General features: G+C 42.5%; 1 protein-coding gene across 4 annotated transcripts in view; it reads left to right on the top strand.

Annotated features, from left to right (window-relative positions):
- Positions 1-23,054, top strand: part of KCNN2 (potassium calcium-activated channel subfamily N member 2) — a 477,213-nt gene that overhangs the window by 333,763 nt on the left and 120,396 nt on the right. The gene's annotated exons all lie outside the window — the stretch shown is intronic.

Genomic DNA, 23,054 nt, shown 5'->3' with positions numbered 1-23,054 from the left:
AGCCTAGAATCATCTCAGAGGAGCACATCAAGCTCCTTTAGGAAATTTCTGCTTTGGGCGTCACCCTTGTTTTTGGCGTGTGTGAATGTGGTCTCCCTGCTCCCAGTGTGACCTTTTTCCTCCACTCTCCCACCTCTCTCTGATGGTCCGTCTCCCCAGGGCTGCTTGCATATATGTCCCAAACATAAACCTGATCCTGTCACAATCCTAAGATGCTCCTGGGCTCTCTGTTGTTGTCAGGATGGCTTTCCTCAATGCAGATACCCCACAACAGGGTTCTCATGAGCTGGCCCCTGTCTGCCTGTCGGCCCCACTCTGCCCTGTTCTTATTTCCCGTATATCCTGCCTCTCCTCCTGCAAGACTGAATCACTTGTTCCTGAAAGATGTCACACAGTCCCACGCCTCTGTGCCTGCAGTGCCTTTCCCCTTTATTTGCCTGAATCCTGCTGGTGCCTGAAAATTCAATTGAAAATTCAATTTTGAATGAAAATTCAAAATTCTCTGCCAGGAAGCCTTCCCTGCCCAGCCCCTCCCTCCCTGTGGCTTCCCCTCCCCCTTATTTTCCTGGCTACCCTCCAGATTTAAGCAGTGATGAAGAGCCCTGATGAGAAATGAAACTCGATTCAAACCAAGTTTTTCCAACTTCTTACTGATGATTTCTGACAACCTGTTAACTGAGCTTCAGTTTCTCACCTGTAAAACGGGGATACCCTGAGGATTTTACTGAGATTTTGTGCTTTGCCCAGTGATGGACACACAGGAGGCACACAAACTGCGGCATTCTTACTGTTTCTGTTGTGCTTCCTATCTTTAACTATGACCTCTGTGATCCTCACTTTCTCCTGCGTCTTTGGGGATAAGGCATCACAGAGTTTGGGGAGGCAGTCAGGCTGGGAGAAAACGTGAAGTGCCAGGTACAGCATGTGACCTTGGGGATCCATTAACGGGGGGTCTCTATTACAACAGCATCTATCAGGCTCTGACCCTGACTTTGTTGGCTCCCCAAGGCTTGTGTCATGTCTGATTCCTCTTCCCAGGGCTGAGCAGTCCAGTGAACAGCCCTGCAGAGGGTGTATCTAGCGATCATACACCTTGCTGTGATCTCTTTGATGTTGTGTGAGCCAGTCATCTCCTCTGTCCCTGTATCACCGTCTGGGAAATCGGGACAGCCATGACTTGACCGTGTGTATCAGATGATCTGTCTTAGAAGAGGTGGTGTGACAGTGTGATACTAACAATAGTTTCATTCACATGCCTTATCTTAGCATCAGTTCTTTTTAATCTATTGTATTTTCCTACCATCATTTCTATATCCCAAAAGACATTTAGCTATTTGGAATTCAGCTTGACTTTAAATCATTAAAACGAAGTATTAAAATGAGTAGAAGTGTAGTTAGATATCACTGATTCAGGTTGTAACAGTGCATTTGTTTCTATTCCTCATAACTCTGTCAAAAGAGATGGATTTTGTACATTTGGCTGAAGGACATGTGACAATGAACCTGTCCACATACAGCCGTGCTGTGATTAGGAAGCCCTGGTCCTTTTAGGAGGGGCTTGTGAACCCAGAGGATGCTGAACCCAGGTCAGCATCCAGCACTTCTGTCTGATGGCAGAAGCCCCTCCTCGGGTCTCCCCTGCAAGATGTCAATCTGTGGTGGCTTCCACTGTGCTTGTCCTTTTTATATCTCGACCCTTAAAAAATACTCTCGGACTTCTTCAGTTCATCACAAGCATCACCTTCTCTTTGAAGCCTTGTCTAATTATTTCAGACAATTTTTTTCTTTTTCCGAGCACAGTTCGTATTGATTATCATTCTGTATAGTTGAGTATTTACGCCTCCTTGAGTTGTTTTCTGTGGATGTGCTTTACCTTTTCATGGGCAGTTACACAACTGTTGTGGCTTCCCTGGTGGCTCAGTGGTAAAGAATCCACCTGCCAATGCAGGAGACGGGGGTTGGGTTCCTGAGCTGAGAAGATCCCCTGGATAGAAAATGGCAACCCCACAACCCACTCCAGTACTCTCCCCTGGGGAAGCCGAAGGACAGAGGAGCCTGGTGGGCCACAGTCACGGGGTCACACAAGAGTCAGACACGCTTAAAAACTAGACAACAGCAACACGACTGTTTGCCCCCAAGCTGCACCATTGTGTGCCGCCATCAGAACTCTTAAGAGCTCAGGGCACGCTGCTTCTCCTTTGGTTATGCAGGTTTCTCTGTCATCTCGTAGAGTATGATCCTCTTCTTGGATCTGGAGACTTGTACTTGCAAGAGAATGACAGATTTCCATCCTGCTAACAGATGAGCCATGAGGTCACTATTCTTTCATGTATATAACTTTGCCCACATTTTAATCGGGGTTCACAAACAGGCTTCAAAAATGGTTGCCCAGTGGGAAGCAACTTAGAAGGTCATGACATATGTTTCCTTTTTGTTATCCTTTAGCAATACTCTGCAGCTCAAAACGTGCTTTCCATGACTGTTTAACACCCATTTTCCAGCTTTTCAGTTAGTCCTAATAGGTGACCATCTCTGGGATCTATAATATCTTCCACGTCTGCTTCTGTGATATACGATCATTTGGGAGCATTAGAAGATTAAGTAAATTGTCTGTAGTGGATATTTGCCAGCCTGAACTCAAGTTATAATTGTCCGATGTATAGGTATCTACGTACAATTATTGCTGCCTCTGGGAAAAACAGCAAATCTGTCATCTTCTGTTTGTTCACGTGCCAACATTTGTGTTCTTTATTTCTATATGGTTACATTAGGAAACGGCTTTAAGGTGTTTGCCTCGATACCTCTTCCTCTGTAAGTTAGAGAATAAAAGAGAAAGTCAGCGGAGAAAAGCCACCTCGGGGAGTTTCTCTCCCTGACTCGAGAGTCAGTAGTGCCCTTGTCTCGGGAGAGGCGTTTGCTCCCCTGGCCCTGAGGGACAGATGGCATCTTCTCTCACTGCTGGTCACGTGTCCGTCCCTGGGAATCAGCCACTCCCGGGATTAGCACCTCGTGTTAAACCCGTGTGAGTGAACCTGTTCATGTGCAGAACTTCTCTTTGAGCTATTTGTGTTTAATATTATGTTCCCTGGCTTTAAAATGGTTGGAATAAACATTTCATGAATGTGTGACCCTTCTTGAGTGTAGCCATTGGGGTTTATGGGAACAAATGAGTATCTCAGAAAAGAATTTTCCAAATTGCCCAGGTGTCAAGCTATAATAACCAATATGACCTTTAGTGGAAGAACCATTCAGTTGGGTTGGTGCAGTCACTGGAAGGGTTTGGATAGGTGTTTTTTTTTCAGGCCGGGTCTCCTGTTTCTGAATCTGAGCCTCAGGCTACAATGAGGTCTGTGTATTTTTTTATATATATTTTGTATTTTCTTATTGCTCTTGCACTCATATGGTATTTGGTGATTATATCAAAAATTAAATGTGATGACTAAGGTAATGATGAGATGAAAGTGATATTTCTTAAGGAATATGAAAAAGATTGACTACCTGAAGATAAATATGGTCTTAGAAGGAAACATGAGAGAGCGAATGGGGAGATACTGGAAGTCTTAATCAGCCCTGAATGCTTTGAGTGCATATAGGGTAGGAACAGAAAATCCCCTACACTGATGTGGAAATTGTTGAGCCATATAAAATAGAAGTCAGGATTTGTTAGCTACATGCTTAATGGCTATTTCTTGGAGAGGTGAAATAACTAATAGGCATTGGAATAATCAATGTGCCAGTTTATGTACCTACTGTGAGCAGTCACTGTGCTGAGTACGTTTATAAATGTTGCCTCATTTTATCTAAATTGTAATTCTTATTCAACTAGTGAGTAGCAAAGTTGAGAATGAAATTGAGATCCAGGACTTCAAAAGTTCTTTCTTTCTGCAAAATGACCCTTACTTTTAGCCGTGATTTTTATCTGAAATATATAAGAAAAATGCTACTTTCCGTATCAGCTATAATGATAAAATAGCGTAACCATTTCTTGAAAACGTACAATGTTCAAGCCTTTGGCTCACTTTAATGTAGATGAGGGAGATTTTTCCTCTGAATTTTACAATGTGCTTTACACTTCACCACTGTTGATACAAGGAGACTGTGGAAGAGCAATCTTTATCCATAATTAATCGTTCTACAAAATATGTCATATTTAGTCTTTTTCATCTGTCTCTAGGGGTTGTTCAGAAAGAGCCACAGTGTTGGGATAGAAGCCAGTGTTCAATTAGCCATGAAAGTGAGGGAGAGGATGGGAAGGAACACTGATGACTGTAATAAAGTCTGGATGCTCTATCTGAATCTGTGCTATATCCATGCTCCACTCTGGGATTCCCGTCTTGAGCCCCTAATTCAGGTCTTTGACATATTTCCCGAGTGCAGCCTCGTGTTCAACCAAACCAAGTGACATCTTGGGAAAGATTTCTTGGGAAGGAGACATGCATTCTAATTGCATGTGGCCAATAGGTTTCCTCTCACCATCAACTCCTATTGGTTGATTGTCCCTGTAGCACAGCTTTGAGACGGATTCTTGAGGCCGCCTTCACTGTCTTAGGAAGCTGATCCTCATAAATGTGGAGTGCATTTAGTGAGGTAGAATGCTGCACCTCATAACATGCAAGGTGTGCAGACATGTCGCACCATTTGCTGCTGTGGAAGTCAGGGTCTAAAGACATAATTGCCGGTCAGGCCTTTGGTCTTCTCCTCCAGCCGGCGTGCCTGTGTTGGCTTCTCCTTCCTCTTCCTTTTTCTTTGCCTCTTTCTTTCCCACCCTTTAAAAAACCCTCTCTCCCTTTCTCCACAACATTGAACAGAAGTTAAGAATTAAAACATTAATTTTTTCCTGTATCGTTTCCAATTTGAAATGTACAAGTGCATATTCATCTTGGTGTATATAACTGGTATCAACCATGAGAATCACCTTCACTGCGAATAGCAAGTGCTGTGCAAGGAAAGCCAGGATCCTTCTTGTGGCCTCTAAGTTTCTTTGTGATCTGATCTCTCCCACCCCTTCAGCCGCATTCATTAACAGTGCTTCGCCCGCTACACACACACACACACACACACACACACACACGCATGCACACACACATTTCCTGACCCCATCAGCTGACCTAGTTGCATGTCTGTGTTAGCGTTGTGTCATGGTCTAGTGTGGTATGATACGATCATGAACCACAACGACGAGGCACGTGGGTAACATGTGTTCAGCCCTTTCTGTGTGCCAGGGAGCATGCTAACAGCCGTATTTGGAGTATCTTACAATCGTGTGATAACTTAGTGAGCTAGGTGTTATTATTTTATTGAGAAAAGGGAAGTACAGGGAGTAGAGACTTGCTCAAGATCAATCACAGTGCTTGAGTGTGGTGGAGCTTTTTCAACAGAAGTGTAGTTGTTGGTTTACACCAATTGTCTCCCCTGCATTGTGAGGACATTTCCTTGACGTCAGGGTCTGTCACTGATTTCTTTATCTCCATGTGGCTCAGCTGGTAAAGAATCTGCCTGCAATGCGGGAGACCTGGGTTGGATCCCTGGGTTGGGAAGAGCCCCTGGAGAAGGAAAGACTACCCACTCCACTGTTCTGGCCTGGAGCCTCCCGTGGACTGTATAGACCACGGACTGTAGTATCTCCACTAGTGGCTGGCGTGTTGTACAGGCTCAGAATGATTGTTCCATTACATGTGATTGAAATCTCATTCATAGTGGATTTTCCGGTCTTTCACGTCTGTGAATTTTGGAGTGTAGAAACATATAATAAACTGGTTTTCTGTTTTGGTGGCTCCTCAGACTTTTGTGTATTCCCTGCACATTTAAAAATCATGTATCCTCAATTTCACTTATTGGCAGTAGCCCTAGTTTTGAATTTAATATGTTCAGAAGAGTTATGGAACTTTAAAATTCCTGCCATCTGAAGGACTGAGTGACATTGTTTTTCTCTCATTCTTAATTTCTGTGTCTCTACTGTAAACACCTACTAAAGAGTATAAGAAGGGATGGCTGATACTGTTTATAAGGCAAAAAAAACTAGTTGGCTTCAATAACCTCTCAGATTGATTTTGACAGAAATTGGTTCCCCTCTCTATTTACCACCACTGATTTATCCACAAGCTTAGTGGTTCTGCCTTTTGGTAGAGAACATTCCTTAAGAATTAGGTAGATTTTTACTTTTACCTTATTTTCTACAGCCTGCCTTTAGGATGCAATATTTTAGAAGGACTCCATGTCATTCCCAAGAGCATTAGAACAAAATGGACCAAAAAGAGATTCTAGAGAACACAAACTTCATTGTGGTCCCTCTGATTATCTCTTTATTGGAGCACCGAGCAAGTGTATTTGCTCGTTTGAATCCAAAGAATACAAATTTGTGATCTTTATTAAAAATCAGCTGCACTAGCCATGCCTGTCTGGTTTTACCACGTGGATGTTCAGAGCTAGTCCCCATGATTCAGACTTAATTACAGGCATGGCTAATTGTAATATATGTGCCACTTATTGTCTACCTTGTTATGTTTTCAAATCAGCAAAGTAACAGTTAACAACACACAACAGTTGTGAACAAGTAAAGGAGAATGTTTTAAAAAGGAAGTTTTGGGCATTCAACACTAAGCTACAATTCAGTTCACTTTTCACTTAACCTTGACTGTCATCAGGCTGGGTTGACTGTGTTTCATAAAGCTCTGTGCTAGCTAACTTAGAAGGCTGAACTTAGAAAAATAAAAATAAACAACTAAAAAAGATTCTTCCTTGTGGTTTGTACGCAGACTTGGGGCTCTTGTTTCATACGCTGCTGGGATGTGTTCCCAGTTGCCAAGACTCTGAGCAGCCGAGCTTAAAGAACCATGCTGGTGACTTTCTTCTTTCAAAGCTTCTCCACTGGTTTCAGCTCCAACAGAGCCTTTTTGTTGTACATGAGAAAGGAAAGAAGAAAGACTGCCCGGCCCAGCGCTGGCAGGGAGGCTCTGAGCCTATATTGCAGAGGGGTTTCTTCCCAGAGGCTCCCTAGGTTTTGCCTGTCAGCAGTGGAGATTTTATTTATCATAGGTGAAACAGAACATTACAGCCAGAATTGAAATATTCTTCATTTTTTTCCAAGTCTCATTTTATCCCTTCCTTCTGTAGTGACAAGGGCCATTCAGAAATGTGTGTGCATTTTTCCAGTCCATGTTTTGATATGTGCACTAAATATACCTGTATTTATGAATGATCTATAGTATTTGGAATTCTTTACATTTCACAAAGATGCTATGCTGTGTCTGTTATTTTACAACTTGCTTTTTTTTTCACCCAACACTATATTTTGGATGTCTAGTCTAGCTCCGGAGAAGGCAATGGCACCCCACTCCAGTACTCTTGCCTGGAAAATCCCATGAATGGAGGAGCCTGGCAGGCTGCGGTCCATGGGGTTGTTAAGAGTTGGACACAACTGAGTGACTTCACTTTCACTTTTCACTTTCATGCATTGGAGAAGGAAATGGCAACCCACTCCAGGGTTCTTGCCTGGAGAATCCCAGGGACGGGGGAGCCTGGTGGGCTGCCGTCTATGGGGTCACACAGAGTCGGACACGACTGAAGCGACTTAGCAGCAGCAGCAGCAGTCTAGTTCAGTTACATTAATTATAGCAACTATGCTTTTTGTACCAATTTCTGACATTTACTTTGAGTTCACAATACTTTTTCATGACTTCTTTTTCCTTTCTTTCCTTATGTTGGGTGATGTGAGGGTTTTTTAAATTTATTTTTTCTTTAATTTGTATCAAATATGTATATTTCACGGTAGCTGAAGTTAATCAGAATTTTTCTCCTTTGTTCATACTGGATAACAACCGTGGAGGCCTTCATTTAATCCCATACCTCCATCTGTGTTGTTGATATCCAATATTTATAGCTTGCTTTTCTAACCTCATCCAAATTAATCTTTGTGATGATGCCGATAACTGTAATTATTTGCAATTTTTAATTTAGGCTTCCTAGGGTGCTTACCGGTTCCTCCCCTCTTCCAACTCCTTTATTCTGGGTCCTCTTCCCTTCAGTCTGAGCTTGTAGTATGTTCTTTAGCAGCCAGTCTGCTCTTTATCGTCATCATCTTTTTCACCTTTTTTTCCTCTGAAAGAGATTTTACCTATGTATAGAGGTATACAGGCTGACCCTTATTTTCTTTAGAACTTTGAAGATTTTGGTCAACTATTCTGTATCAATTTTTATTTCATCAGTCTAGATAGAAACATTTCTAAAATTTAGAGAGAGGTATCATAACTCTGCATACTCCTGCCTTCCAAGAGAGGATCAGTCAAAACCCATAGTCATCGTTCAAGGCAGCACTGTTCCTGGAACGTGAGATTGTGTGTGTCGTAACGCAGTCACGTCCTTTGGGTGACTGAGCTGTACAAGATTGTTTGGTCTTTCGTTCAGTGAGTTAAGACTGTAGGCTCTTTTGAGACCTCGTGTCTGCTTTTTGTGTGCACATGTATGTTTATTGTGTGTTGTGTATATCTTTCCTCTCTGCCAGGACTTCCTGCTACAACTGATTGACTGAATGTAATAATTCTCTTCCTTTAATCTGCTGTTTCCTTCCTTATCGATAACTTTTGTTTCTCCTTAGCTGAATGCTAGTGCCCTACATAACCAAACTTGTTAATAATACATGGGCTTGTTTGATATTGTTGTTAGTGTTGTCTGTATTTTCTCCCTAAAATTGTTTTATAACTGGCTGAGTATACGATGAGCAGCCATAGATTTGTTTTGGATGCAGATCTGAAGCTGGAGTGCCTAGGTTCATATCCCAGACCCATACCTCAGCACCATATAACCCTGAGTCACCCTCTAACCTCTCAGTTCCCTCATTCCTAAGAGAAAGATGGAAATTGTTTCTACTCTTTTAAGATATGTATTTAATATGAATTCATACACGTACACATTCACATGAGGGACAGGGAGGCCTGGCGTGCTGCAGTCCATGGGGTCTCAGATTTGGACATGACTTGCAGACGAGCAACAACAAACGCATACAGGTTAGATCAGTGCCAGGCCCTGATGACATGTGGTGACTTAAGCACACTTCCAAACAGCTTTTAAGTTTCATCTCAAGTACTGTGTGCACTTTGAGGTTCTATTTAGCTGAAGTTTTTACCAGGTATTCAGGATGAAGAATATCTAACTTGGAGAAAAGCTAAACCAGGAAGAGGCCTATTTCTATTACTCCACGGCACTGAATGTAATGTGTAATTTTATTTAAGTGTTTGCTTCTGCCAGTGAAGCAGGAGGTCTGAGGAGCTACTGTCATCTAAATCATCAGGGAATAGAGGTGACATTTTAGATTTCCTAATGTAAATTTAAGCATTTAAGCATTTATTTGCTTTATAAATGTTTGATTTGCATCTAACTTTTCAGTTCAGCCTGCTGCCCCCGTCAAATGATGTGAATTCTGGATGACCTGAACTTTTACTCCAGGCTTTTCAGGAACTCACCATTTGACCATGACCACATTCTTTCAATTGCTCATGCTTTAATTGGACTGTTATAAGGGCAAATGAGCTAATACATGTGCACAGGCTTTTAGCTAGTTTTTTTAAGTGCTTCAGAAAACTAAGGTGACGATACTACATTTTAGCTATGTAGCAATAATTGCTGTAATGCTTCTAATAAAAAATGTACAGTTTTCACTTCAGGTTAAATTTTTAGAATCAACTGATTCATTCATTTTCAGCTGTTTTCTGGCTTTAAGACTTACCATGTTTATTTTATTTTACTTGTTCTTCTTGTTGTTCAGTTGCTAAGTCATGTCCAGTTCTTTGCAACCCCATGGACTGCAGCACACCAGGCTTCCCTGTCCTTCATTACCTCCTGGAGTTTGCTCAGACTCATGTCATTTGAATCGATGATGCCATCCAACCATCTCATCCTCTGTCATCCCCTCCTCCTCCTGCATCTTTCCCAGCATCAGGGTCTTTTCCAATGAGTCTGCTCTTCGCATCAGGTGGCCAAAGTATTGGAACTTCAGCTTCAGCATCAGTCCTTCCAGTGAATATTCAGGGTTGATTTCCTTTAGGATAGACTTGTTGTTTATTCCCTATCAACTCCCAAAATGATGTCAGGATACTTAGAAAAATTTATAGACACTTATACCAGCATGTCAGTGAAACAATAGTGGAAAATTGACCATGGAGGGATTTCACTACAGTTTTTTGTTTGCTCTGATTTTGATTTTCATCCTTTCCAATACTGTTAATATCATCACTGATGTCAATGTCTGTGTCCATCTCTTCTTATTCTCCTTTCAGTTAGGTAAGAGTGCCTTCATTGGAGGCTACCTGTTGACCCACTACGCAAATGAATTATTGTGAAAGAAACTATTATTTGTTCACCACTGTCTCATCTAGTTAGTTGTCCATCAGTCCTGTGAGAGACTCTAACTAGACCTTCTGAACAGATGATGAAATTGAGGCTTAGAAAGTGTTAGTGATTTTGCTGAGGTCAGGTATAGTCAGTGGTAGAAGGTCAGAGTGAAGGCTGGATCTGCCCTAGTCCAGCAAGATTCTAGAGCACAGCCTCCCAAGCCGTACACATTCCTGCCTTCCGTCATATCACTTCTGTTGAGAGAATCAAAAGGCATAAATAATTATTCTATCTTTATGGAAGTTAAAAATAAATTTTTAGATACAGTTTGCATGAATTCCAAGACACTGTGACCATAATTACCCAATAGTACCTCAGCACATGTAAAATGCCTGAGTGGGCCCACAGAAGATGTGGACCTGTTGAGAGAAGCCATGTTAAAGGGGGATAAGATTTTAATAAGTTTTAAAAGCAGCAGGGCATGGATTTTTGATAACCTTAAATTACTGGACCACATTGGACTAGTGTAAGATTTTGGTCTATAGACATAGCTCTTGTCTAAGTCAGAAAAGGAGAATTCAGAAACTCATAGTTGGGTAAAAATTCTTTCAAAATAGGTACATTTGAAGTTTCTATACCTCCTCTCAATAATGACTTTGCTTTGATCTATTTTTCCTTTTGCATTTCCCTTCCTCCTTTTCCATGACTGACTTTCTCATTTTTATAAGTTAGTACTTAATTTATATTCTTGCCCCACTTGATTCTGTGGAATATTATTACTTATTCATAGGGTCATTTTTACTGGGGTCTGCAGTGTGTTTTTGCCTCATGATAATCACGCAAGATTAACTTTATCTTAAATTTTTGTCGATAAGCAACTTGAGATTTAGAGAGATTATTTATCTTGCCCAAAACCACAAGCTAGTAAGTGGTCAAGTCAAAAATTAAATCCAAGCTTCACTGGCTCCAAAACATCTGTGTGTGTTTCCTATGAGCCATACAATGACATCAGGGTCTTTTCAAATGAGTCAATTCTACACGTCAGATAGCCAAAGTATTGGAGTTTCAGCTTCAACATCAGTCCTTCCAGTGAATATTCAGGACTGATTTCCTTTAGGATTGACTGGTTGGATCTCCTTGCAGTGCAAGGGACTCTCAAGAGTCTTCCCAACACCACAGTTCAAAAGCATCGATTCTTTGGTGCTCAGCTTTCTTTTTAGTCCAACTCTCACATCCATACATGACTACTGGAAAAACCATAGCTTTGACGAGATGGACCTTTGTTGGCAAAGTAAAGTCTCTTCTTTTTAATATGCTGTCTAGGTTGGTCATAACTTTTCTTCCAAGGAGCAAGTGTCTTTTAATTTCATGGCTGCAGTCACCATCTGCAGTGATTTTGGAGCCCAAGAAAACAAAGTCTGTCACTGTTTCCACTGTTTCCCCATCTATTTGCCATGAAGTGATGAGACCAGATGCCACGATCTTAGTTTTCTGAATGTTGAGTTTCAAGCCAACTTTTTCACTCTCCTCTTTCACTTTCGTCAAGAGGCCGTTTAGTTCTTCACTCTCTGCCATAAGGGTGGTGTCACCTGCATATCTGAAGTTATTGCTATTTCTCCCAGCAATCTTGATTCCAGCTTGTGCTTCATCCAGCCCAGCGTTTCTCATTATGTACTCTACATATAAGTTAAATAAGCAGGGTGATAATATACAGCCTTGACGTACTCCTTTCCCTATTTGGAACCAGTCTGTTGTTCCATGTCCAGTTCTAACTGTTGCTTCCTGACCTGCATACAGATTTCTAGGAAATATTGAAGGCAGGAAGAGAAGGGGACAACAGAGGGTGAGATGGTTGGATGGCATCACCGACTCAATGGATGTTAGTTTGAGTAAACTCTGGGAGTTGGTGATGGACAGGGAGGCCTGGCGTGCTGCAGTCCATGGGGTCACAGAGTTGGACATGACTGAGCGACTGAACTGAACTGATACCGTTTGATATTCTGAGCATCTGATATTTAAAAGGCATGAACAAAAGCCTCCCAAGAAGTAACTCTGCCACTCAATAGTCACCATATATACTTTAAATTCTAACATTTGATATACATCCCTTTTGAAATATTGACTGCTCTCTCTATTAAGTGTTTTGTTGTTCAGTCACTCAGTTGTATCCAAATCTTTGCGACCCCATGGACTGCAGCATGCCCAGCTCCCCTGTCCTTCCCTATCTCCTGGAGTTTGCTCAAATTCATGTCCATCAAGTCAGTGATACTGTCTAACCATCTCATCCTCTATCATCCCCTTCTCTTCCTGCCCTCAATCTTACTCAGAATCAGGGTCTTTTCCAATGAGTTCACTCTTCACATCAGGTGGCCAAAGTATTGGAGCTTCAGCATCAGCATCAGTTCTTCCAATGAATACTCAAGGTTGATTTCCTTTAGGATTGACTGGTTTGATCTCTTTGCAGTCCAAGGGACCCTTGAGAGTGTTTAAGTTAATGATTATTCCTTATTTTTATGGTGGTGGTTTAGTCGCTAAGTTGTGTCTGACTATTGCAACCCCATGGACTATAGCCTTGCAGGCTCTTCTGTCCATGGGATTCTGCAGGCAAGAATACTGGAGTGGGTTGCCATTTCCTTCTCCAGGGGATCTTCCCAACCCAGGGATCGAACCCGGGTCTCCTGCATTGCAGGCAGATTCTTTACCAAATGAGCTACGAGGGAAGCCCTATTTTTATGAACCTGTACCTAGCATGTATGTGCTCAGTTGTTCAGTTGTGTTTGACTCTTTGCAACCCCGAAGAGTCGTTGGACTGTAGCCCACCAGGCTCCTTTGTCCATGGGATTTTCCAGGCAAGAATAAATACTGGCGTGGTTGTCATTTCCTACTTCAGGTGATCCAACCCATAAACCAAACCTGCGTCTCCGGCATTGACAGGCAGATTCCTTATCACTGAGCAACCTAAGAAGCCTATATAGCAGGTGCAGGTATATTAAATTAAATGTAGAGGTACTTTTAGCTGCTTAACAAAAAACCCAACTAATAATAGCTTAAGCATATGGAGTCCGTGGTTGCTGGCTCGTGGCTCCAGATGTCAGGGGTGGCACGACTGTGATTCTTTTCACGTTTTTCTTGTGATCTCAAGATAACTTCTGCAGACCCAGACATCACCTCTTTTTAGGGTCAGAGGAAGGGAATGAAGAGTCCTTTGCCAGTAAGATGTCATTTTTATCCAAGAAAGCAATGACATTCTAGTAAGTGCCCCTGCTTATGATGTCTGGTCACGACTATATCGCACGGCTACACGTACCTGCAAAAGAGTCTGCGAAAGTGGACGTTTCTGTAATGGAGATGGAAAAGAGAGAAGAGGGAGGGGAGTGGCACAGTATTGGCCCTGACGTATGCCGACTGTTTATTTCATCATTACAACTACTTTCAGAGACAGCAAATAACATTATCTCCATTTTACAGATGACAGAAGAAATATGTCCATGAAGTTCACCTGACTTCCTAAGGGTCTGTAACAAGTTAGACCATCTGGAGGCTGAGCCTGGCTTTCCTACATTGCAGTCCGGTTCTTTACACTCTTCCCCCAGGGAGGAGTTAGCAGTTCATTGATTAATATTTTACTGCAGCAGTTTGGAAATCCTCCTTCTTGGATGCAGAAAGCTCTCAGGGCAGCGTGAGTGCACAGGACTGCCGGGGTGGGCAAGAGGCTCCAAAAGCAAAGAAAGGCTTCAGGGTGGGTGATAAGGAAATCTTCCCAGTTTTGTTCAGCAGTGAACCCAGAAGATGAACTCTAAACAAAACTTTTCTGGTTTTTCCTCCTCCAATCCCGGGCTGAGGGTCTCAGCAGGAATCTCAGTGAAACCACTGACATCTTCTCTCTTCGCCTGTTTGTTCTTTGACCTAGTCTGCGGCAGGGAGTTGTGGTCTGAGCTCTTCACTGACTTCGTCTTGTGCTGCGCTATGCTTAGTTGCTCAATTGTGTCCGACTCTTTGTGACCCCATGACAGCAGCCCACCAGGCTCCTCTGTCCCTGGGATTCTCCAGGCAAGAATACTGGAGTGGGTTGCCCTCCTCCAGGGGATCTTCCCAACCCAGGGATGGAACCCAGGTCTCTCACATTGCAGGCAGATTCTATATTGTCTGAGCCACCAGGGAAGCCCATGAATACTGGAGTGGGTAGCCTGTCCCTTCTCCAGGGGATCTTTGCAACCCAGCAGCTGAACCAGGGTCTCCTGCATTGCAGGCGGATTCTTTATCAGCTGAGCTACCAGGGAAGCCTGATGCCTTAATGAGGAGATCCTCATTATTTGTCTTCCCTTTTTAGTGACTTTTCACTTTATTTCATCCAAAAGTTGGTTTCTGAGTAAGGACTCTCTTTTTTGCATGAGCACCTTTTGTGCATTTTCCTTTGGGCCACTATCCCCTAGATATCCAAGAACTCAGCTTGGAAGTTCTTAGTCCTGAGTTACATGAAAAGTCCAGGCAATGGAAGTGGAAGAAGGGGGAGGTACCACGTGCTAGTTTATGATGGAGACTCCTCTTTATTTTTCTCAGTGTCTTCTTCATGCCTCTCTTTTGGCAATTTCCGCCAACACAGTGATTATTCATTTATATTTCACTTCCTTGTTGAACACTAAGAGGCTTTCGAACCTTTGTATCCGTAGAACCTTACAAGCAGAAGCATTCAGTAGCTGAATGAACAGCAGAACTTGGTCTTATTGAATATTTGGTTAAAAGGTTAACCAAGAAGTCTTGTTTATTTTTTGTTCATGCTGTTGAAAACAGTTATGTAATGTAATGGTTCAAGGTTTTGCCTTGGTAAGCAGAACAGTTCCGATATAAATTGTATTCAATGCCTTTCATGTCTGTAGATTATCATTTTGAATGTCAGTTACTGCTTTCTAGCTTAGCAGGTTTGCACATATAAACTATTTGTTAGGGTTGCAATTGAATGTCTAATGAACTCAGTCATTCTCATTTTCCCTTCCTCTCTTCTCCAGTCATTTCCTTCATTTTGGTTATTAATTCATTCACATGACTCCACAATAAGAGTATTTTTAAAATATATAATTGAAAGTCTCCCTTCCATTTCTCATCCCCAGCCACTCACTTCACCTCCACTAAGCAGCATTTGTCAGTAAGTTCTAGAATATTCTTTCAGATATTTTATGCACATACAAATATGGATATATGTTCTCCTGTTAACAAAGCTACACACCATGGCTGATTCATATCAATGTATGACAAAACCCACTGGGAAAAAAAAAAAAACAAAGCTACACAAATAGGAGCATATAGAATGCTCTTATTGTTGTTCAACTGAGTGACTTAATAGACCATTTCCTTGAATAATATATAATAATTTTATCATCTTTTCTAAATAGCTTACTGTTCCATTTTGTGGATATCTCCAATTTGTTTAACCCTTTTCCCTATTAGTGGATATTGAGATTATTTCTAATCTTTTGCTAATATACAATCTATGCTATAAAAATATCCATACATGCTTATTCTCACATATGTAAATATGTCAATAGGACAGATTTCATCTAAGAAAATGAAATTGCATGGTCAAAGAACATGTACATTTATCACCTGATAAATTGCCCTCCCTGGGGTTGTACTGATCTACACTTCCACCCAGTGTCTGAGTGCTCCTATTTCTCCACACCTTCATTAGTATAGTGTATTATAAAACTTTTAGATATTGTTCAGTATGACAGGTCAGAAACATGGTATCATATTTTCGCCTTATGATTGAAGTTGAGCTTTTTTTTTATGGGCTTAAGAACTATTTATATTTCCTTTTCCATGAACTGCTATTTTTATCATTTGTTTGTTTTTCTGTTAGTCTGCTCATCTCTTTCATAAATAATTATAGGAAATTTTATACAATTAGGGAAATTAGGGTTTTTTGTGGTAACAGTTATGAAGAGTTTCCCTATGTTTTGGTGTTTGTCTTTTTTATTCTCTTTATTATAGTTTTGGCCAGGTGCAGAAAGCAGAAAGATTAGTATAGTTAATTAAAAAAATGTATCAATATTTTCTTTTAAGACTCTGGTGTTTTTGTCAGAGTTAAAAGGCTTTCCTTACCATAATAAAGAACAATATGAAAAAGAAAACACATATACATGTATAATTGGATCACTTTTCTGTACACCTAAAACTGACACAATATTGTAAATCAATAAATCAATAAAAAGTAAATTAAAAAAGTAAATAAATAATTTAAAAGACCTTCCTTTTAGTGAGCTTACAGAATAATTCTTACGTGATTTCTTCTATGTTAGTAGTTTAGTTTCATTTTTATATCTAAATCTTTTATCCACCTGGAATTTTTCTTGATATATTTGGTGTGAAGCATCCATTCAACTTTATGCTTCTCCAGTTGGCTATTTAGTTGTCCCCAAATCATTTTGTAATAAACTGTGTTTTCCTCACTGGTTTGATGGTCTGCCTTATAATACTGTGAATTTCCTGGTGTGTTGGGTCTCGTTTGGTCTAGTCTTCTGTGCTGTCCCACCGGCCTCTCAGTGAGCTATGTCCCAGTACCACATGGTTTCAGTCTTGTTCAATAATCTACCAGAACTGCTTCTCCGTCTTACTTTTCCTTTTCATAGGTTTTTTTTTTGTTATTGTTGTTGTCGTTTTGGTTATTCTGCCTATACTTACTTTCTTAATAAATACGTGCCTAAACTTATTTTATTTAGAATGATTTTCAAGCACCACTTCTTTGCTGAGCACTGCTGTGAATTCTCTACTGGAAAGGAAAGTCATGATATGTAAGACACCATCCTGAGATCAGACCAGAGAGCTTTCACCTCACTGAAGAGAAAAAGCATGTGTCGAAGGCGGCTGCCCTTCCCCCTCTGTGTCCACAAGTCTGTTCTCTGCATCTGCATCTCTGCTCCTGCCCTGCAAATGGGCCCATCCGTACCACCTTTCTAGATGTCGTACACACGTGTGAATACCTAACACTTGTTTTTCTGAAGGACTGAGAGTAGGCTGACATGTATCCAGCGCCACGTGTGAATAGAGAACTTGTGGGACGCGTGTAGCCCGCGGAGCTCAGCCCAGTGCTCTGCGATGACCTAGAGGGATGGGCTGCAGGGGTGGGGGGGCCCCAGGGGGTACACATGTGGCTGGCTGACTTCGCTGCACAGGCACTAACACGTGTAAGCAGTTCTTCTGCAGTTGGAAGGCGGCTGAGGCGTCTGCCGCTCAGTCCCTCCGTCTCCTCCGCTGGCTCAGCCGGGGGCCTTGTGCCAGCGCCTGAGCTGATCCTGGGGTGGGCCTGTGCCACCCGCTTTTCGCCGCTGACTCTCATTGCCACCTCATCTTGGACAATGAGCTTGAAGTAGATTGTGCGTTGGATAGCTGAGCGAATGGAAAGTGGTTGCAATGGAAAGCTTGTGATGGGATATATTTGGAGAGCATGCCCACAAGTTACTTTACTCTGGCAAAGACCATTAACCACAGCTCTGGGATTAAAGTAGATGAAACCGTCATGCTTTTGCCCTGGAATCTTTCTTCTTTGATCAACATCAAAATGAAAAATGAATACAGATAGGGTTTAATATCTGTCATTTTGATTACTCTAACTCCCCCACGTTAGCTTAAAAGAGATCGTTTATGTATTATATGGGTCATATTAATATAATGGGAATATTTTTACAGTTGGATTTTCATTCTTGACCTGGAGTCAGTTGATGAAACTTTAGAGTGTTTTCTTATTCTGTATAGAATATTGGGTGCCTTATCATAGTTCTGAACCTGGTAACTATTATTTGACAGTTTATAATTGACAGCCCTCGCCCTTGACTCTAAAAACATTTTCTTTTCTTCCTGCTTCACAGCCAGGCTTGGCGTCCCGGCTGCCCTCCACCTCAGGGCTCCTCGGGACTTGGCCCTGTGTCCTGCCCTCTTCGTTCCCTCTAAATTTTCTTTTGATCTCATAAAACTCTTTACTGATGCCTTCCAAATCTATTTCAATAGTCCAAAGTTCTCCTCTGAGTGACTTGCATATCCTGCTGCCTGCTTGGCATCTATACTCAAATGACAGTGGCCAAAACGGAACCTCCCTGCTCCCCACGTCCAGCCCATTGTACTCAGGAAGTGGCACAGACGTCCACTGTGTTTGTCAGAGTAGAAGCTTGGTCGTCTCTGATTCTCTTTTTTTTGAATCACTCCCACATTCAGCCCATCAGCAAGTCCTAGCTAGATTTCCAAAATATTTCTCTAGTGCACCCACTGTACTCATTTCCATGGCAACCCTCACTCATCCTGGTCCAGGTCAGGGGGATACTACCTACCAGTCAGATGCAATAGAACTTCCTAACTTGTATCCTTGCTCGTAAACTCTGGTTTAATCTGCAAATCGCATTGTGTCATTTCTTGCCTAACACTCTTCAGCAGATTCAGTGCACTGAATCCAGTCTTGACACTATGGTCGTCAAGGTCACACATATCTCTCTACTCTTATCTCTCCAAACTCCTCTCCTTTCTCTCGGCCCCTTGATCTGCCACTCTGGTGTTCTTACATTCCCTTAAGCATGGTAAGCTTTTGTAGCCTATGGCTTTTACATGTGCTATCTCCTCTGCTGGCATGTTCTTCTTCTGGCCCTTTATATGTCTGGCTCTTCTCTTTTCCCAGATGTTGCCTTAAGTGCTACTTCTCAAGATGCCTTCCCTGATGACCACATCTGCTGTCACCTCCAGTTTATCGTTCTCTATTTCATCTCTTGTTTGTTTCCTTCATGGCAGTATACACAGACATAATTATTTTAGTAAATTGCTTTAGGTCTGCTTCTTTGATTTTCTTTTCTTTTCTTGGTGAAAGTTAGTTCCATGGGGCAGACTCTCTGTCTGCTACAAATCCTGCCTTGGGGCTTAATACGTGGCAGAATGCCTGGCACATAGTGAGTATTCAGTACACTGAATATTTAGTGAATAAACGAAAAAACAAAGGAACAAGCAGCTATTAAGGATGGGGGAGGGGTAGGTGAAGAGTAGAAGGAAATATTTTTCTTTAGCACTGAAGTATGTACTGTGATAAAACCAAGAATTAAAATAATTTCAGGTGTTGATTAAACCCCAGATTGTAAAAAGCAACTACACGATAGAAAATTTCTCTGGGGACATTATTGAACATGCTGTCAAATTGCAGGATTATGCTGCTACAATGACTTAGCATTTAATAGGATGTGTTCTCTACAAATTTGGAAAATATCATAGATTTATTTCACTTGTGTTCAGTGTTAGTATTCTCATCTCCCCTGAGCATGCTCAATTAGCATTAGGACCTGTCTAGTGATTAGGGTAATCAATATTAACTAAGAAACAGCAAGGCAGTTCATTTTCCAAGTGTTTATAATTCTTTGCCAGATAGATATGGAGCCTCGCAGGCGAGTAGAGTGACGGTCTGACAAAGAAGTCCTTCTTGTCCTCTGTGGTGGCATCTATAAGGGGCACACACGAGATCACAGTGGAACAAAAGAGGGAGACTTGCAGATTTGTCTCAGCCTGGACGGTGTCCTAAGGAAGGTGAGACTGTGGAGTTTGGTCTTAAAATAAGAAGAATTTGCTTGGTGGGAAGACTTTCCTCAAGACAGAATGGACAAGGACAGAGAACCATGATTAGGGTAGTGTGTTCTGAAATCTGCAACCAGAGGGGGATGTAAGAGGAGAAATAGGGAATGAGTTTGAAGAGATAGGCAAAACCAGATTGCTGAACTGATGGGGGGAGGGTGGCTTGGAATGGTTTTAATCTTGATAGCAATAGGATTATATAATTTCCATTTTCAGAAGGTCACTGGAGGATGGATGATGGCTTCCAGTAGGAGGAATCTGGTTGTAGAGGTAAAAAGCATGGAAGAGGTCCTCCTGGAAAGTACAGAAGGAAGAGTCAGAGATGGACACCACAGAAGACAGTAGAGAAGGGGCTCGTGAATGGTTGTAAGGGGAAAGTGCTTTTTTTCAGGAAAATGGGATAGATTCTTCAGAATGGCAGCAGATATTTTTAAAAAGCAATGTCACACAAGCCAGAGATCTTTTTTAGGAAGGAAGAAGTGATTAATATCAGATCACGTGAGATAAAGATTAAGTTGGAAGGACTGGAGTTCCTAATTAAGGTATTTTGACTGACCCTTAGGCAGAGCTGTATTGGTGGGGTGGTGGGTGATGAGGATGAAAGTCCCACGGAGGTGCTGGGGCTGAAAGAAAAGTGAGAAAATGAAGACTCCTTAGGGCAGACACAGAGCTGGCGGGACTCTTGTTGAAGTGAAGTGAAGTCGCTCAGTTGTGTCCGACTCTTTGTGACCCCATGGACTGTAGCCTACCAGGCTCTTCTGTCCATGGAAGTTTCCAGGCAAGAGTACTGGAGTGGGTTGCCATTTCTTTCTCCAGGGGACCTTCCTGACTCAGGGATCGAACCCGGATCTCCCGCATTGCAGGCAGACGCTTTTCCGTCTGAGCCACCAGGGAAGCCCTTGTTTGTGTTGCTCTGATTTTCATGAACGGAGGGGATTTGAACTTGCTTGTATCGTCTGCTGAGACGGAGAAAGCACAGGAATGGGGCTGTCGGTGGAGGGGAACTGGATTTCAGTGGAACATTGCTGTAAATAGGTGGAACAGAAGAGAGTGGAAATAAGGAGAAAAGGATGAGATGTAGGTGAGCTTGTGACTGAAGTATAAAATGGAGGTATTTCTGATACCGAGGGCGAGTGTACTGGCCCTGGAGGGAAAGATGCCTGTCTGGAGCAGAGGCTGTGGGGTCGGAGGATGATGGCAGAGACACCAAGGGTTCAGCTGCGCCGAAGGCACGGGCCCGTGGTGGGCCCAGCCCGCCTGCACGTCTGCGCTGGAAAGTGGCCGGGGTCGGTCCACCAGAACTCGAGGGAGAAGGCTGCTGAGGGTACTGGTGACACAGTGGTTGGAGTGCTGGGAAGGAGTGGAGTGAACCAGCCTCGTTAGGGAAGTGAGCAGAGAGGGCGATGAGGAGCCTGAGGTCAGAGGAGCAAGTGCTCTGGGAGTGATGGGGGAGGACCAGGAGAAGTAGGAGCCTGGAAGTAACCTGTCAGAATTACACATTGCTTTACCGCTCACCTCAGAAGGCACTCCTCCTGCTCTGATGCTGCTACTGCCCAGAAGGGCACGAGGAAAGCCTGTCTTGGAATCGTGCTGAGAATCTGTTACACAGCTTCTGTCTATCCGGTGTCTTGGTGCTTATGACTCCTTTTGGGGGTGGATTTGATATGTTTCCAAATCGTTCAGAGCCATGTTTGGTGAAGAAAGGAGACAAACTGGGTAATATCATTTTCAGTAGAAATGGAAACGTAGACTTAAATACCAATATTGTTTTTCTTACGTGACTTACACTGGCACTTGATAGCACTTTACCAAGAGTAGTGATAGTGTCTCTAGAATGTATAGAGCCTCTCAAAGTTGAAGGAAGACATCCTTTTGGACATAAGGACCTTAAGAGATTTTGGGTTCACATTCCTGAAGAGTTATAGAGTATCTTGTAAATAGTCACTGATAAACAGTTTAGAAGCCTTCTACCATTATATCTATACAATCTTTTGTATATCTTTATTATTGAACTCTTTTATGCCAGTGTGGTATTGAAAGTGGTGAACTGCACAAGAATATTTCTGTGGTCAACTTAATGGCTTTATTTATGATCTGTTTCTTTCTTGGAAACTGGAAAGTCTAATTTTTACTGTCTCTTAGCATTTATTTGGAGAAGGCAATGGCAACCCACTCCAGTACTCTTGCCTGGAAAATCCCATGGATGGAGGAGCCTGGTGGGCTGCAGTCCATGGGGTCGCACAGAGTTGGACATGACTGAGCGACTTCACTTTCACTTTCATGCATTGGAGAAAGAAATGGCAACCTACTCCAGTGTTCTTGCCTGGAGAATCCCAGGGACGGGGGAGCCTGGTGGGCTGCCGTCCATGGGATCACACAGAGTCGGACACGACTGGAGCGACTTAGCAGCAGCAGCAGCAGCAGCAGCATTTATTTATCAAACCCTTAGAGTTCCCTAGGTAGAAAGTTAATGATAAAGGCATACAGAAAACCATATGTTGCCATAACTTAATTTGTTGAAAACTTGATAAGAGATCCTGCTTATTCTCCAACTTTTTTGAAGTACCAGAAAGAAGTGATCACTTTGTCCTCAAACTCCTGTCTTTGCAAGTAGCACTGAGGGCAGGGTTTGAATAACAGTGTGGGCAGTAGCCGTGACCTGCAGGACCGTTAACTTAGAATGGGAACTTGTTACCGTCTAAGTGCTGCGGGGAGGAGGAGGGCATGGCAACCCACCCCAGTGTTCTTGCCTGGAGAATTCCATGGACAGAGGAGCCTGGCAGGCTACCGTCCACAGGATTGCACAGAGTCGGAAACACTGAAGCAACTTAGCATGCAAGTGGTGGGGAAATGACTATTTTGACTCCAGAGGAGCAGAGATCATAGAATCCAATCATCGTGAAGATCTGCTCGACCAGCTTCCTCTGCAACTCATACCTGAGAACTCTCTGTTCTCACTTGGGTTGCTTTCATCTCATGCTTTGTACAGAAATTGGCTACCTACCAAAAGGCAAAGAATATGTCATCTTTCTCAGTGGGAGAGCACTGTCGGCATTCTGGGCAGACAGGTCTGTTTTGTGCGTGGGACTCTCAGAATTACAGCGAGCTTGGCACCGCTGGCTTCCCGGCTGTAA

The sequence above is a fragment of the Cervus elaphus genome, chromosome 12 (assembly GCF_910594005.1).
Source record: "Cervus elaphus chromosome 12, mCerEla1.1, whole genome shotgun sequence".
Lineage (NCBI taxonomy): Eukaryota > Metazoa > Chordata > Mammalia > Artiodactyla > Cervidae > Cervus > Cervus elaphus.
This window is presented reverse-complemented; position numbering and strand designations above follow the sequence as displayed.